Raw genomic sequence first — 14720 nt, 5'->3', positions numbered from 1 at the left:
CTGGGAAGGAGTTCTGAGGCTACTCTGGACAGAGGCAGATGGCTGAGCTGGAGTTCTCCTATGATTTCCCTGATTCTGGTGCGGGGGACCCTGATTGGTGGACTGATAAGAAGGAGTTTGTCTCGGAACTCTGGGACCCTGGCTTCCTTGGCCCCCACAGAAGGATGTGGGCAGTCCTTGAGTTGGTGCCAAGACCTTGACATCCGAGTCTTCTCTTTGCATTTTGGAGAGAGCCGGAGTTCTGGAGAATGCACTTCGGGGGAAAGGTCTCCCTTCATTTCTAAAGCTTCCTGTCTCCACATTCTGGTTAGGATCTTGGAGTTGCTTTGGAGGCAGAAAGTTGGAAGAACTTCCCGGTGGCTGAAATCTCTTGAAGGATGAGGGAGCTGGCTTTGGCGGAACTTTTATGATGGAGGCTTTGGCAAAGTCCTTTGCCATTCTGACAGCTTCAGCCATGGACACTGGCTTGGCATTTTTGACCAATGTGTCTAAGGGTTCGTTCATTCCTCGAATGAACCTCGCCATGAGTTGCTCTTCATCAAGAGGTGGTGAATATTTGAGTAGAAGAGCAAAGGCCTGGTGATATTCTTCGATGGTTTTGCTCCCCTACTTTAGCTCTAAGAATTCGTTCATTTTGGTTTCCAAAAATCCAGGGGACAAAATCTCTTTCTCAAATAGGTTTTTAGGTCGGTCCAAGACTGAGTATTTCTGTCCAGACGGTTGGTGTCACAGTGGTTCCTCCATGCTACCTAGGCTGTTTCCACTATTTTCAGCTTGGCAAGAGCCATTTTGCTCCGCTCATTGTAACCTGTGACATCAAAATATTCTTCCATGGCTTCCACCCATTTCTCAACAGCCTCGCCTAGGTTCTCCCCTTCTCCTTTGAAGGGTCCTGGCTGAGTCCTATGAAGAGCCTTACGAACATCAGGGTCAAGCTCGTCATCTTCAGAGAGAGGGTCTGGCTGACGGCCACGGTTTTCTCGTCTCATGATTCTGCCAAAAATTATATATTATTAATTTTTTATATTGATATCGCCGCTCGTGAGATCCTAAGACTTAAGAGGTTCGGAAATCAATTTATTAAACAAGACAATGATCTTATTGGAGATCTATGACATATGTCCCGATAATAGATTTTTCTTTATTAGATCGTCTATAAACAATCACTTATACAACATGGAATTTTTTCTTCAGAAAACATTTCTTTATTTATATATAAGTTGCAATATGTACATAGAGCAGCTTAGCTCCTGAATTCAAAATCTCCTCGATAGACGCATATGACGACGGTACTGGGCCATAGCCATGCCCTGATACAAACGTCCACTTACTGACAAGGGAGCTATTATCTTCCACTTAGGAATAAAGCAACTAAAGAGTCTGTAGACTTGACATGAAAGTCTGAAATTTCGAGGCGTCGAATGATATAGAATGACACCATGTACTATTTTCAGCTTTAACAAAATCATTGCCAATGAGAGGTTCTGCCTTAACATTGCACGCCGGTCATAAGAGGCGTGGACATACTGCCCTGCAAACCACTTATGCTGTCGTCTCTCCGCTGGGTCAGGAAAATATAATTCCTCGAAATGGCTTGCGAGTCTTGCTTGGCTTGTTCGAGTTGAAGTAGAAGAGATGAGATGCTCGAAGGCGAACGCAGTCATATCTTGAGACTGGGTGAGGTCGGGAATACCAGATAAATAGGGAATTTCCATCTATAAAAATAATTTCTTTGATTAAAAATTCTTCATTAAAGAAGCTTATTGAATGAAAATACGTTATGAAAAATGCTTTTTTTGAGTTTTTATTTTCAATTTCTGATAAGAATTTATTTATCCTTATTAGCTTTCAACTTGGCTCTGATACCAACTGTGAGATCCCTCCCCTCCGTGCACTGGACTCCCGGTAGCTGACAGCAGCGGAAGTAGCCCCCTCATGCGTGGGGCAGGGTTTCTCACTCGGGGCCTCACCCACGAATGTCCGAGCATGAGACTAGGCTGGTGGTGGTCACTCCGAAAATCGAAACCGGGAAAATTTCCCATGTCCGGAAAGCGCGGATGATTCCACCTTTTTGAATTTTTCTTAACGAGTTTTCTAACGAGATCAGAATCTAAACTATCCTCCACCTGAATAAACCAGATAGAAGGAAACCATCACTGATATAATTTGATCATCTGAGCAATTCAACGCTTTTTTCCTAATCAAGATTAGGCACAGCCGTTGATCCACTCAATCGAGAAATTTATCAGGGAATTATCTACTCGAATCCTAACGTAATCCTAAGATTTTTCAGTTTGATTTTCAAAACTTCACTGATTCCAGCCTAACCCCATCCAGCCCATGGGTTAGCCACCACCCTACCACTGGAATCGGAGGAACCAAACAGCATTCTGGCGTAAGACAGTCCTTTTAAGAAAACAAGGTTTCTATGCAAGTTTTCAGTTTAGATTTTGTTTGAAAACCATGAATAATCTTAAATCCGTATCCCAATGCTTCTAGATCCAAGTCTGAATTTCAAACAGAATTCCTCGAATTCTATTAACTTGATCCTCAGATCAAAATCAAAAGTCTTAACTAGTTTCAGATTCGGTGGGTGTTTTGAGTGCATTTTTCCTGAACTGATCACATTGTCATTGATGAAGGAATTAGGTCTTGGTCAATAGTCTGAATCAGAGTTTGGGTCAAGAAAGGTTCTTCCTAAACTATCTTTCTCAAAAGGTACTATTTCAATTTCTCTTTTTCTAAATTTCGTTCGACGAATATTTGCTTACAGATTTCTAAAACATGGATTTCTTAAGAGGAATAAAATAATCATTTATCTCGATCTCCGACTTCGATAGTTTAATTGAATTTTCTCATTACCATCTTAGTGAATATGAAATGGTAAAATTTCCTCTCACATATTATCTACCTATTCATTTTTCTAATTTTTACGAAAATTAACAGAAGATTAAAGAGAATCCTTAAAGATTCTATATGCATCTAATTATGCATAAAATCTAATTCTGATGAAAGTCACACTTTTATCATCATAAAAATCATTTATGATGGAAATCACTCTTTTAACATGAAAGAATTTCTTTTATGCATATATTTATGCATACAAATCATTTATGATAAAAATCACACTTTTAATATAAAAAAAATATCTTCTATGCATATATTTATGCATAAAAATCTTTTATGATGAAAATCATACTTTTAATATAAAAAGATATCTTCTATGCATATGTTTATGCATAAAAATCTTTTATGAAAATCATACTTTTAATATAAAAAAATATCTTCTATGCATATGTTTATGCATAAAAATCCTTTATGATGAAAATCACACTTTTAATAAAAATATCTTTTATGCACCCATTTATGCATAAAAATCATTTATGATAAAAGTAACACTTTTATAATAATAAAAATAATCTTTTATGCATACTTTTATGCATGAAAATCAAATATGATAAAAGTAACACTTTTATAATAAAAAAAAAATCTTTTATGCATACTTTTATGCATGAAAATCAAATATGATAAAAGTAACACTTTTATAATAAAAAATAATCTTTTATGCATGAAAATCAAATATGATAAAAGTAACACTTTTATAATAAAAAAATAATCTCTTATGCATAAAAATCAATTATGATAAAAGTAATACTTTTATAATAAAAAATAATCTTTTATGCATACTTTTATGCATAGAATTCAATAATGATAAAAGTAACACTTTTATAATAAAAAAAATAATCTTTTATGCATACTTTTATGCATAGAATTCAATAATGATAAAAGTAACACTTTCATAAAAAAAATATTCTTTTATGCTTAAAAATCCATTTTGATGAAAGTAACACTTTCATAATAAAAGAAAATTATTCCTTTATGCATAAAAATCTATTTTGATGAAAGTAACACTTTCACAATAAAAGAAAATTATTCCTTTATGCATAAAAATCTATTTTGATGAAAGTAACACTTTCACAATAAAAGAAAACTATTCCTTTATGCATAAAAATCTATTTTGATGAAAGTAACACTTTCACAATAAAAGAAAATTATTCCTTTATGCATAAAAATCTATTTTGATGAAAGTAACACTTTCATAATAAAAGAAAATTATTCCTTTATGCATAAAAATCTATTTTGATGAAAGTAATACTTTCATTATAAAAAGATTATTCTTTTAATAATAATAATAATCAATATGCATCTTCTATGCATGAAAAAAACACTTTTAGAGTATAGAAATGATAGGAATTACTCTTTTAGCATAATAAAAGATAATTCTTAATTCCAAAAATTTTGCCATAACCTCCTTTTTATGGCTGACCATTTTTTAAATTTTTCTATTTAATTTGTCTTAAAAATGTACTCTAATTGATTTAAAGTAATCTATACTAATCAAAATTCACTTATAAAAGAGAAAACATTATAAAAAGTTTAATTTCAACAATTATCACTTAACTAGGATAAAGAAGGGTTGATTCTAAGAAGAGAGAGGGGAAAAGCCTTTCGATCAAGGCATAGCATCCATTTATCACTTCAAACAATCATAAACATTAGAAAAACATAAAATCAATAAAGAGAATTACAAGAATCTCTACTTACATAATTTCTTGGAGCTTTCCTTTGGCTTGATGGTTTGAGGGTTCAACTCTTGTTTGTAACAAGAGTGGCCACCAATTTTTGGAAGAGGGAAATGTCAAAAACTAGTGAATTATTAATAAATTCACAGTTCTTGGCTTGGGAGGAGTAGAGTAATAGTGCATAAACACTATTGAGTTTCAACAAAGGGGAGGGCTTCTATTTATAGGAAAAAGTGAGCTTCTAACCAAGCCAATTGATTCTAGAATTTTCTAGATCAATTTGGTCAATTTTTGACCATTTTTAGGTCAGTTTTGCTCACTTTTTGGATCTAGTTGAAACAGGAGAGAGGAGAGAAAAATATCTCATTATTTGGGAGTTTAAAACTCATTTAAGCATGTGAAATAGGCGCCTCCTTCATGAGGGGAATTCCCCCATGCAGAGGTGTCAAAAATGCATCATTTCACCTAAATATCTCTCTTTTTTTAACTATTAACCTTGTCCTTAGTCAACTCTTCATCTTATGTGAGTATTTACTCATTTTTGGGGGATTTTTCTTTTATTTCTTCATTTATCTCCTCCCTACATTTGGATGAATCTTATTGGTCCGTAGGAACCTTAATTTAAAATTTCAAAAAAATCTTTACCCCCAAGATAATGTCTCTTGAACAGATTATACTTAATTTCTAATGCACCTTCTGAAAATCTTTTTGAACTTCTGTTTCAGGGGAACTTATTTTAATAAGATGAGAATTTTTTCCATCCAAAAATATTTAAAATCTGAATATTCTCTCTCTAGAATATTTTCTCTCTCTAGGCCAAAACTGGTAGAAACAAGATCTTTTATATTTCTGAAGAGGGATTTGATTACAGGGGAAGATGCTGGACATCTTGAGAGGCTGGGGAGGAATCTTACAAGTTTATAATCTTCTCCACATTTGGCCAAGTATACTTCTATGACTTTTGTAGGTCCGTATAGACCTCCATTCTCACTATCATGTTTGGAGTTTTCAAACGCTAACTCTTGATCCCCAATTGTCGTGTAAGACTTAAAATGTTTAGGTGTTGGATGCAAGTTAGGTTCTGGTTCCTTTTATTCCTCTACATTAGCTATTGCATCCTCAGCCTCCCACTCTTTTTGTGCTAGCTCATAGTTTTGTTTCCTTTTTGAGAGCCAAACGGCTAAGTTTTGGTTCATTAAATACTTTAACTTGGGCTATATTAATTGGGAGTGGTCTATAATACATGACTTTTTGTAACTTTTCTCCCCAATTGTCTATTAACTTTTGGTGAATGTCTAGTGCCCCAACATATTAAAGCCATTGGACCGTGATTGTCTCTCATTTAGTCTTAAGTGTCTATTTACCTTATAATGTTTTCTTTTCCTCTGTTTTCTCAATGATCTCTTGCTTTGTTGAGAAGCTTTTGATTATGATTTAGTTTTAGTTTCGATGTCATTTGTGCCAAATTCAATCTCCAATGTTTGTTGTGGTCTCATTTTGTTTTCAGTTTCAGACTCTTCATCAGAGGTGTATGAATTCGAGGTGGTTGACTAAGAGTCTTCCTCCCATGTGAACTCAAGCTCACTGTACTCCCTAATTTCTTAAGTGTTTAGGTATATTGCCTCATCATTCCTAATGGTATAACCTTAGGAAGTTTCTTGCCATTAGGAGTCACCCATGTTGTTCCTCGCTTAATCCACGTGTCTAATGTGGCCATCATTTGAATCCAATTTAAATCATCTCCCTCGTCTATGGCTCCTCCCTTGGGCATATGTCAGTATCCTTTTTGCAAGTATTGATTTTCAAAAATTTCACCACTACTCAAAGGATGTATACAGCCAATCATAAGTTTTCCTCTAAGGATTGAGTCATCTTATCTCCCATGCCTGCTGTTGCTTAAATATTTGCCATGAAAACAAAAGCTGGTCCATTACTTTTATCCAGCTTGCTTGCCCGTTCAAAGGCCCATCTCCACACATTTTCAACTGCCCATTTCCTATGACCAAAGAGGAGTATACCAATTTTTGGAACAATTTGATGATAGCATATCCGATCGAGTCTCACTGCCTTCTCTATATGCTCTGAATACCCCAAAACAAGTCAACCATGCTAGTGTATCACTTTATACTTGAAATCACACTATATTTGAACTCATATTTACAGAGTACTAGCATATCAAGCCCATGTACAGTTTATACATCACTGTTTGCATGTTCTTGTCTCTGAATTCATGCGAATTGATCACAGAGAAGATTTTCCCGATATGGACGTGCCATAGCACGACAACGTAGACGCCAAGGAAGAATAGCATCTCCAGTGTGTACGTGCAAGCAAAACGATAGGTGGTTTGTGTGTTCTTTTTCTTTGTTGAAAGCAAAAGTACTGACAGTAATAACAAAACAAGCAATGTTACTGAATAAGACATGGCAATAAACGTCCAATTAGCTAGAGGAAGGAAACATTGAAGCAGTATAGAGATTGAATAGGTTAGTTCAAGCCTTAATAATTACTACCTGTAGCTAACTAAAGTAAAGCCAAATGTATTGTTCTTTTCCTAGAAGGCAAAAGACAACAGTTAATCGAGGGACTATCAAGTAGTATACTGAGCTTATGCTAAGTCAAAGATGTCGGTTCAACACTAATAAATCTAACATAATTATGTAGTGGCAGACTCTTGATATTGCTTAGTGTTTTGGTTTAATATTTTAAGCACAACGGTGACCATCTTGGATTACACAAGCATTTCTCTTGGTGCCTTTCTGTCCTTTCTTTTGTTTTTTTTTGTTTGTTTGTTTGTTTGTTTGTTTGTTTTTTTTTGGACAGGGCTCTCTTCAAGAGTATGTTTGCGCACCCGTGGTATGGCTATTCCCTACTACACAAGGCATTGGTCTGGGAAAGGTATAGACCTCCCTCGCCTACCATGAATAACAAGGCAATAGGCCACAAACATATACACTTTTATTTTATTTTTGTCATACCAATTTTTGTTATGGAAGGTTTATTAGATTGTCCCTAAACAATGTCCTAGTAAGGGCAAGGTATCCACTGACGGTCCTATGATTAATTTAGTCTCTTTGTCCTAGGTCTGGAACTCTACCTTTAGCACAAAACACTAATTACTTTGTATTGCTAAACGGGTAAAAATAATTAAGGTCAAACTTACACTATCAAGTCTAAAGCCACTAAAATGCTATCCCTACTCTAGACCAAAGGAGATGCATATTGCCATGCTTAGTAAAGTGAAATTTATAAACAATCAAGCAACAAGAAAAATACAGAAAACATTAGAGATTGGCATGAGTCCACCTGTTTCTATTAAAGCACTGGTTGGTGAAGAATTGCTTGCACTTGATTGTATGACTGTCAGTTGCAGTATTGAAGTGGAAGATGTAGTCTGGTGCTTGTATTTGTTTTATTCCTACAAAACAAACTAAAGGGAAAGAAAATTAAAAAGACAAAAAATAAGAAACATTGGTGCTATACATCGGATTTGGCTGAGGGGAAAAACCCAATGGGAAAAAGTGCCCTGGCTTCTAGTTCTTATTAAGAGAGTACAAGCGCTAGTCTTGCACTAGGGGTGGATGTATGTCTGCATTCTTAGGTGGGTGGACATCAATAGCTTCAGGATGTAAAGATAACCCAAAACGTAATCCTACCCATGGAGAAGATGGCAAGGGAAGAAGTGCATCTTCACTAACATATGGTATGGGAATAGTAGGAAGGATAAAGAGGCACCTATGGTTTTGAAACCTTTCTAAAGACTCACTCACATTGAGCCAAAACTGACATGTAGATTCGTGGGGAAGAAGAACCTGTAAAATGGGAGGGGTTAGCAAACGAAGGGTGTCCTCGCGCCATGTTTGAGCTCTTTCCTCTTCCGGGAGTCTTTGTTGGCCATGTTGCGGCATCATAATTGCCCAGAGATTATGTCGTTGGGGTGTGACTCCCATGATCTGATGCATCATACCAGTGCCATAGCGACGGAAATATGTGCGACATTGCCAACATATATGGGAAGCATTCCCCAATACCATACGAGCACAGTCGCGGTAGTGTGAAAACGGATGATGTTGCTGGTAGTATAACGCCACAAATTGTCTTCCACAACAATCCTCACCTACTGGGGCATAAAAATATCGAGAGTGCATCTAAAAAGGTGCAATATTGTAGGCCCCTTGATGGTCAGGGTGAGTGCTATCTAGGTCGAAAGATGGACTGCATGTGTCCAGCCAAGTCTCCATTTGGTTATTCTGCACAACACATAAGGAAGTGTTCAGATTTTTTACTTAATGCAAGTTGAACGAAGAATGCTAGTATGTACAGGCATGACGGAAATAGAGCTAATAGATTCGATAGATGAATTGCCAAAAAGAAGCTTTTGTAGCATGATAGCTCTTTCAAGAATGAGTTTGCTTTTGGATGTAACATTATGCAAATTGTTTGTGGGGTGCTGAGGAATGGCACAGGTTCCTTTTTGTTGGACTCTTTTTGGTACCCATTTCAGTGTACGTGCAAGACATTGAAGTTTATGAGATTTTAGCGATAGGCATAGGAAATGCATTGGGACAAATAGGAGGAGGTGTGAATGGAGATGTTTGAACACTTTTGAGCTTGGCAACCATATGGCAGCTGTGTTCTTGCCATCCCATTGGGCTTTCAAAATTTTCTTGGGGCTTCAGAGTGCTCGACTCTGACACCTATGCCTGTAGACTTATGGCTGGTAATGTAATTTGATTAGGGAAAGAGTAGAATACCAGCGACATTCCAAATAGTTAGAGTTATAGGAAGAATGCTCTTTCCTTGATAGTCAGGGAGTCTACTTGTGTAGGAGCCTGATTGAAAGTTGTCGGCTTTGTAAGACAAACTTTGATATTGCTTGTGTTTTGAGGAATAGACTCTAAACTTGATTCGGTTGCAATATCCTCCTTCTGATGTGTTGCCTCTGAGATAGAAGTGAGTAAAGGTACCCACTTGCCTTTTTCTTCCCATGTCAGTTTGGAGTATCTCTTCCTGTTCGAGACGTTCTGATGATGTCCGATTGACGCGTCAGCTTGTGTTTCCACCTGGACTCTTTCAGGCTTGGTACGGCATGGTTTCCAGTGTTGATTTGGTTTCTGGAAGTGAGGTGGTATTAATTATGTTTTGCTACAGTAGTCCTTGCATTCTTCTTTGGTAGCCACAAGGTAGTAGCACCCTCGTAGTAGCCTTATGCTTGCAGAACCTTCTTTGGGATCCACTGTTGTTGAGTGGTCTTGTTGGAGTTGAAACTGTTGGCTCTGGTAAACCTCCTCTTTGGCTTTGTATTCCTTGGATGTTCTTTGGCAGCATTGGGTCTTGGTTTGCGAGCTGCTTTAGGTAACCAGATTTGAGTTCTAAGTGCCTCCCCCCTTTCGTAGCCTTGTGCATATAAGAGATGTTGGCACATGCCATCCTTGAGTACTGTCATTGTCATTATTCACCCAAATCATTGGATCTTTTGAGGTAGTCTCTATCACAGTAGTGATGGTCTCCACCTTTTGAAAAGATGGGAGTGCCGAAGCACTTGATCCTGTAAGGTGAGTAGAATTTACCAACAACAAGGTGTATTGTCGTGAGTTCCAGTCCAATCCACATCTAGTGGTTCTAATCCATGATTTGCCTAAAACAACATCCACCACTGCTTGGCTCTCGTTAGCAACATAAAAAGTTATGTGAATAGATTGATCCTGAATGGACATATTAATACAGCACTTGCCTAGGGCTGGGGTTTCATCACCAGAGAAACTCTGGAAGTTCAATGATGCATTGGTGAGCAAAGGTTGGCCTAATGATGTCCACGCTTCATAAGACAAAACATTGCAGTCAGCTCCCGAATCTATAAGTGCAAACATTGCAAAGAATGCTCTTTGAGTAGGGATCCTTACTTCAATATGAAAGGTAGCCTGAGCTTCTTCTTTTGCTTGACTTTGTAACAAAGCTTGAGCTTTTTTATGCGTTTGGCTAGCATGTATGCGTATTAGCATATCATCTGTTAGAGGTTCTTCATAGCGCTTCAAGCGGCTACCATTGATGAAGTTAGTCATTGGCTCTCCATCTAAGGTTTCCAACCTTACTGAACCACTCGCACTAAGCTCGTTGATCACAAATGGACCAAGTCCTTGCATTTTCAGCTTGCGTTTTTGTTTCTTCAATGTATAAAGCAACACTAGATCACCTCTCCTAAAGCGACCTGTCTTCACATGCGTATTATGCCAACGCTTTTGGCGTCGTTTTTCAGCATACATGCCAATGACTGCCAATAGCTTGTCTTCATCTAGACTCTCCAATTCATCGATCCGTGTAGAGAATTCATGATCCGTCCACTCAAGTTGTTTTGCAACTCGAAGTGTAGGTACAATAAATTCTATCAGAAGGATAGCGTCCAATCCAAAAACTAGATTGAAAGGTGTCATGCCTATGGACGTTTTGTAAGCAATTCGGTAAGCCCATAGAACTGAGTGAAGTTTCTGTTCCCAATCTGTTCTATGTCCCTCAACAATCTTTGTAAGCGTAGTGCAAAGAGTCTTGTTTGTGCTCTCAGCTCTTGACCATTTGCTTGCGGGTGATAAGGCACTGACCTCTTATGGATGACCATAAAGACTTCCAAAAGAAAGGCCATGACTTCATTGACAAAATGCACACCTTGGTCACTCACAATCGTAATAGGCAAACTGTAGCGTGTAAACACATGTTCATATAAAAACTTTGCAGTGGTCCTAGCATCGTTTTTTACTCTGGCTTTTGCTTCTACCCACTTCGTAAGATAATCTGTGGCTACAATGATATACTCAGCATGTGTATGGCGTGCTGGTGGTTTAATCAGTCCCACAAAATCTTGTTTGCGAAACTTCCGGTGACTCTTGAAAACTTATGTTTCGGTTTGTCACTAGGAATACTCAGCAAGACCTCTCTGCCCTTTAACAACAATCTTATCTTCTCTAACTCTGATTCAGGGACTATGGCATCGTTATCAGAATCCTTCTCATCAGAGGATTCTAAGCATCTATCCTCATCTCCTTCGTCAGCTGAGCCGTACCAAGAGAGGATACTTCCTCTACAGATACCATATCTCCTAGCAATAATGATTTGTTTGCTTCATATCTAGGGGCTTCTTGAGGTTCCTCTGCATAGATCGGTCTTATCATTCTTATGGGAATAATTTCATACCCATCTGGATCACAGAACTGTGTTTGCCTTGGCAATGCACAAGTGTCTATGGTAACTATGGTAGCTAAAACATGGTTCCATTCTAAGGGATCTATCAAGTTCTTAGGAAAAGGTATAGGGATATACGCCTCATCCGTCACACTTCTGTCTATGGTAACATTTCCAGGTTGCAAGTCTCGACAAGATGCTCCACAGATCCATAGATCAGCTCTTCCTTCAGACATAGTTGCTCCCGATGCTTATGAAGAAGCGGAGTCAAACTCATCCACAGGAGAGTGCGTCACATCATGATAAGCATGGTTTTTTAGATTCACCCTCGTGGTTACATTCTCATGTCTGAGAGGTACAAGTAATTGTAACCCCAGTCTTGAATCATTTTGAATTGGCGCATGAATGGCCTTCCTAGGATCACTTCGTAATTTATGTTCTTGCCAAAGTCTACAATAGCAAAGGTATGTTCGTACTCAATGCCACATGACTTGACTATAACGTTCTCAAGCAATCCTATGGGACTCTCTAGATTTCTGTCTGCTAATTGCAAACTCATCCTTGTACTTCTAACTGCAGGTTTTTCCCACATTTCCCATACAGTTTTTGTTGCTATACTCACCCCTGCTCCGCTATCTAGAATAGCTATAGGTTCAATCTTGTTGATCTCCACAGGAAGCGTAGTATTTCCTTCATCGTCTTCACAATGCTTGCCAATTTTGTTCCCAGGAATCGTAATTTTTTGCTTAAGCATTAGCTTAGAAGCCTTTGCCTTCAACAACTCCTTAACCTGGATGTTCTGGTTCCACAATCCTTGCTCAGTTAATTGTGTAGCCACTTCTCCCCACAATCTTGGCCTAAGCTTTAAGAACTCTGCGAGTGGAATGGTACACGTAACTGGTGCCGACATTAAAGCTTGCAAACTCCCTATGTCTTGTTCCTGATGAGGTTGTCATCTCATTGATGGTACTCGCATGATTTGGCTATGTGCTTCGTACGGTCCTAAATATGAGGGCAGTGTCTTGCATGTGAGCTTGTTGCTTCGAGCTGAGACAACAGTTTGAGCATCATCTGGTAGAGATAAAGCATCTAATTCTTGAACCCTTTGATTCGAGAATTCTACTATAGAGAACGGTGGTGACTTGTCAAGATGCTAGATCCTCAACTTGTTTTTGCACCGCTTCCACATCTCCCTTGCTACTGCTTCCTCTATTTCAAGAATTTCATCTCCAAAATCCGTGGTAGTCAACGGTTTTGACTCGTCTACATTGGTATGAGGTAAATCATCTCCTTCAGGCATTTTTGGGAAATATAGAGATACAACTTCACTTCCCTTTTCCATGCTTGGCGTGGCTTTTGGTATCGTCTCTAAGTTAGGCTTCAGAGAAGCAGGTCCTCTTGCATACATAGGTGGTGGGCCGTCTATTAGAGTCTGAGTATCCCTAATCAACTGCTTATGGATAGCCAAGTTGATTGTCTCTTCACGAGGGTTGGGATATTCTTGCAGCTTCTTAGGTAGCTCAGTCAGAGCTATGATCCTACTATTATACGCTTGAAGCGTTGCATCTAAAGGCTCGTACACCTTGACCACAAGGATTGATCCTCCTGAGCTTTCCTCAGACTCGGATACTTTTTCCTTTTGCTCATTTTGAGTTTTCTCTCCTATTTGTTTCGTTTTCAACATTCCTTCTAGCTCTTTTGGGATAGAGTTTCCTCCATCAGAGCTCTTCTGCTCCTTCGACTTCTTACTCCCCTTGCTGCGTGGTTTACGTCGAGTCGATTTCTTTCTCTCTTTTCCATCTTTGGATAGAGCCTTAATCTCAGAGGGTTTCTCAACAACCTCTTTGACATTCTTTTGCGCTTGGGCACTAGTCACTACTCTTAGTGACACTAGTTCGTTCTCCTCCTCAGATGTCGTGGGTGATGGAATCACTTCAACATAGTTGAGGAACGTTTTAGCTTTTTGTGCTGCCGGATCTGTAGTCTTCAACAAGCAATCCTTTGGTAGATGGTCAATGCTACACCCTAGGCAAAACCTCTCTATAGGTGGAAATGTAGATGTTGTGCCTATGTTAGCTAAGAGGGGTCGTTTTTTGTTTGGACATTCTCTCGCCCAATGTGGTCCACCACATTCGTAGCATGGTCCTGTTTGTTGCGTGGGGTATAGTCTCTTTGTAGGATATGGTCCTGGATAACCTTGAGGCTTGGTTGGCTGAGATCCTAAAAGCATCAAAGAGCTTGGGTCTCCATTAAAGTCATGAACTAGGCTTGGTCTGGTTGGGTTCTCAAAGTAGGGTTCGACAAGAGGATGCTCCTCTTCGATGTAGTATGGTTGAGAGCTAACCATCTCCATACCTAATTCAGGATTCTCATATTCCACATATCTAAAGGAAGCTGTGCCAGGTGGAGGAGGTTGAGCTCCTAGCACCGACCGTGCTTGCTCTTGAGCAACTAAGGTTCTCTCATGGTTCACAACTTGTTGCTGCCTAGGTGCAGAGTTGGTTGCTTGTTCCCTTTGTATCCTTGCAATGTGATTGCAGTCCGAAGTCACATGTGTGTAGTTCCATTTACAAAGCTGGCACCACTTCTTTGTTGGTTGATTGCCAACCAATGGTGAGAAGGTTGGGCACTGCTCGGTTTTATGGCTACCTCCACATCCTCCACAGACGTAGGGGCCTGTAGGTACAGTATGCATGTATGATGGTTGGGGTCGGTAGGAAGGTCTGTAGTATTTCCTCATCTTTTTCAATACTATCTCGGCAATCTGATCTGGATTAACTGATGGCACACTAGAGTCAGAGCCCTTTCCAGAGCTACGTTTATCGTCCGGATGACTATCTTGGTTTCCCATGCCACTCATGTCAAAGTTGTCATCGTAATCCATGGCATCCATGCAACACTCATTGAAGATGACATGCTTCTTTGCGTACAAGTGAGCGTGAAGCGTCTTGTTTCGTAAGCCTT

The sequence above is a fragment of the Cibotium barometz genome, chromosome 18, assembly GCF_041138505.1.
Source record: "Cibotium barometz isolate CiBa-2024 chromosome 18, ASM4113850v1, whole genome shotgun sequence".
NCBI lineage: Eukaryota > Viridiplantae > Streptophyta > Polypodiopsida > Cyatheales > Cibotiaceae > Cibotium > Cibotium barometz.
The sequence above is the reverse complement of the archived record's forward strand: the minus strand, read 5'-3'. Positions refer to the sequence as shown.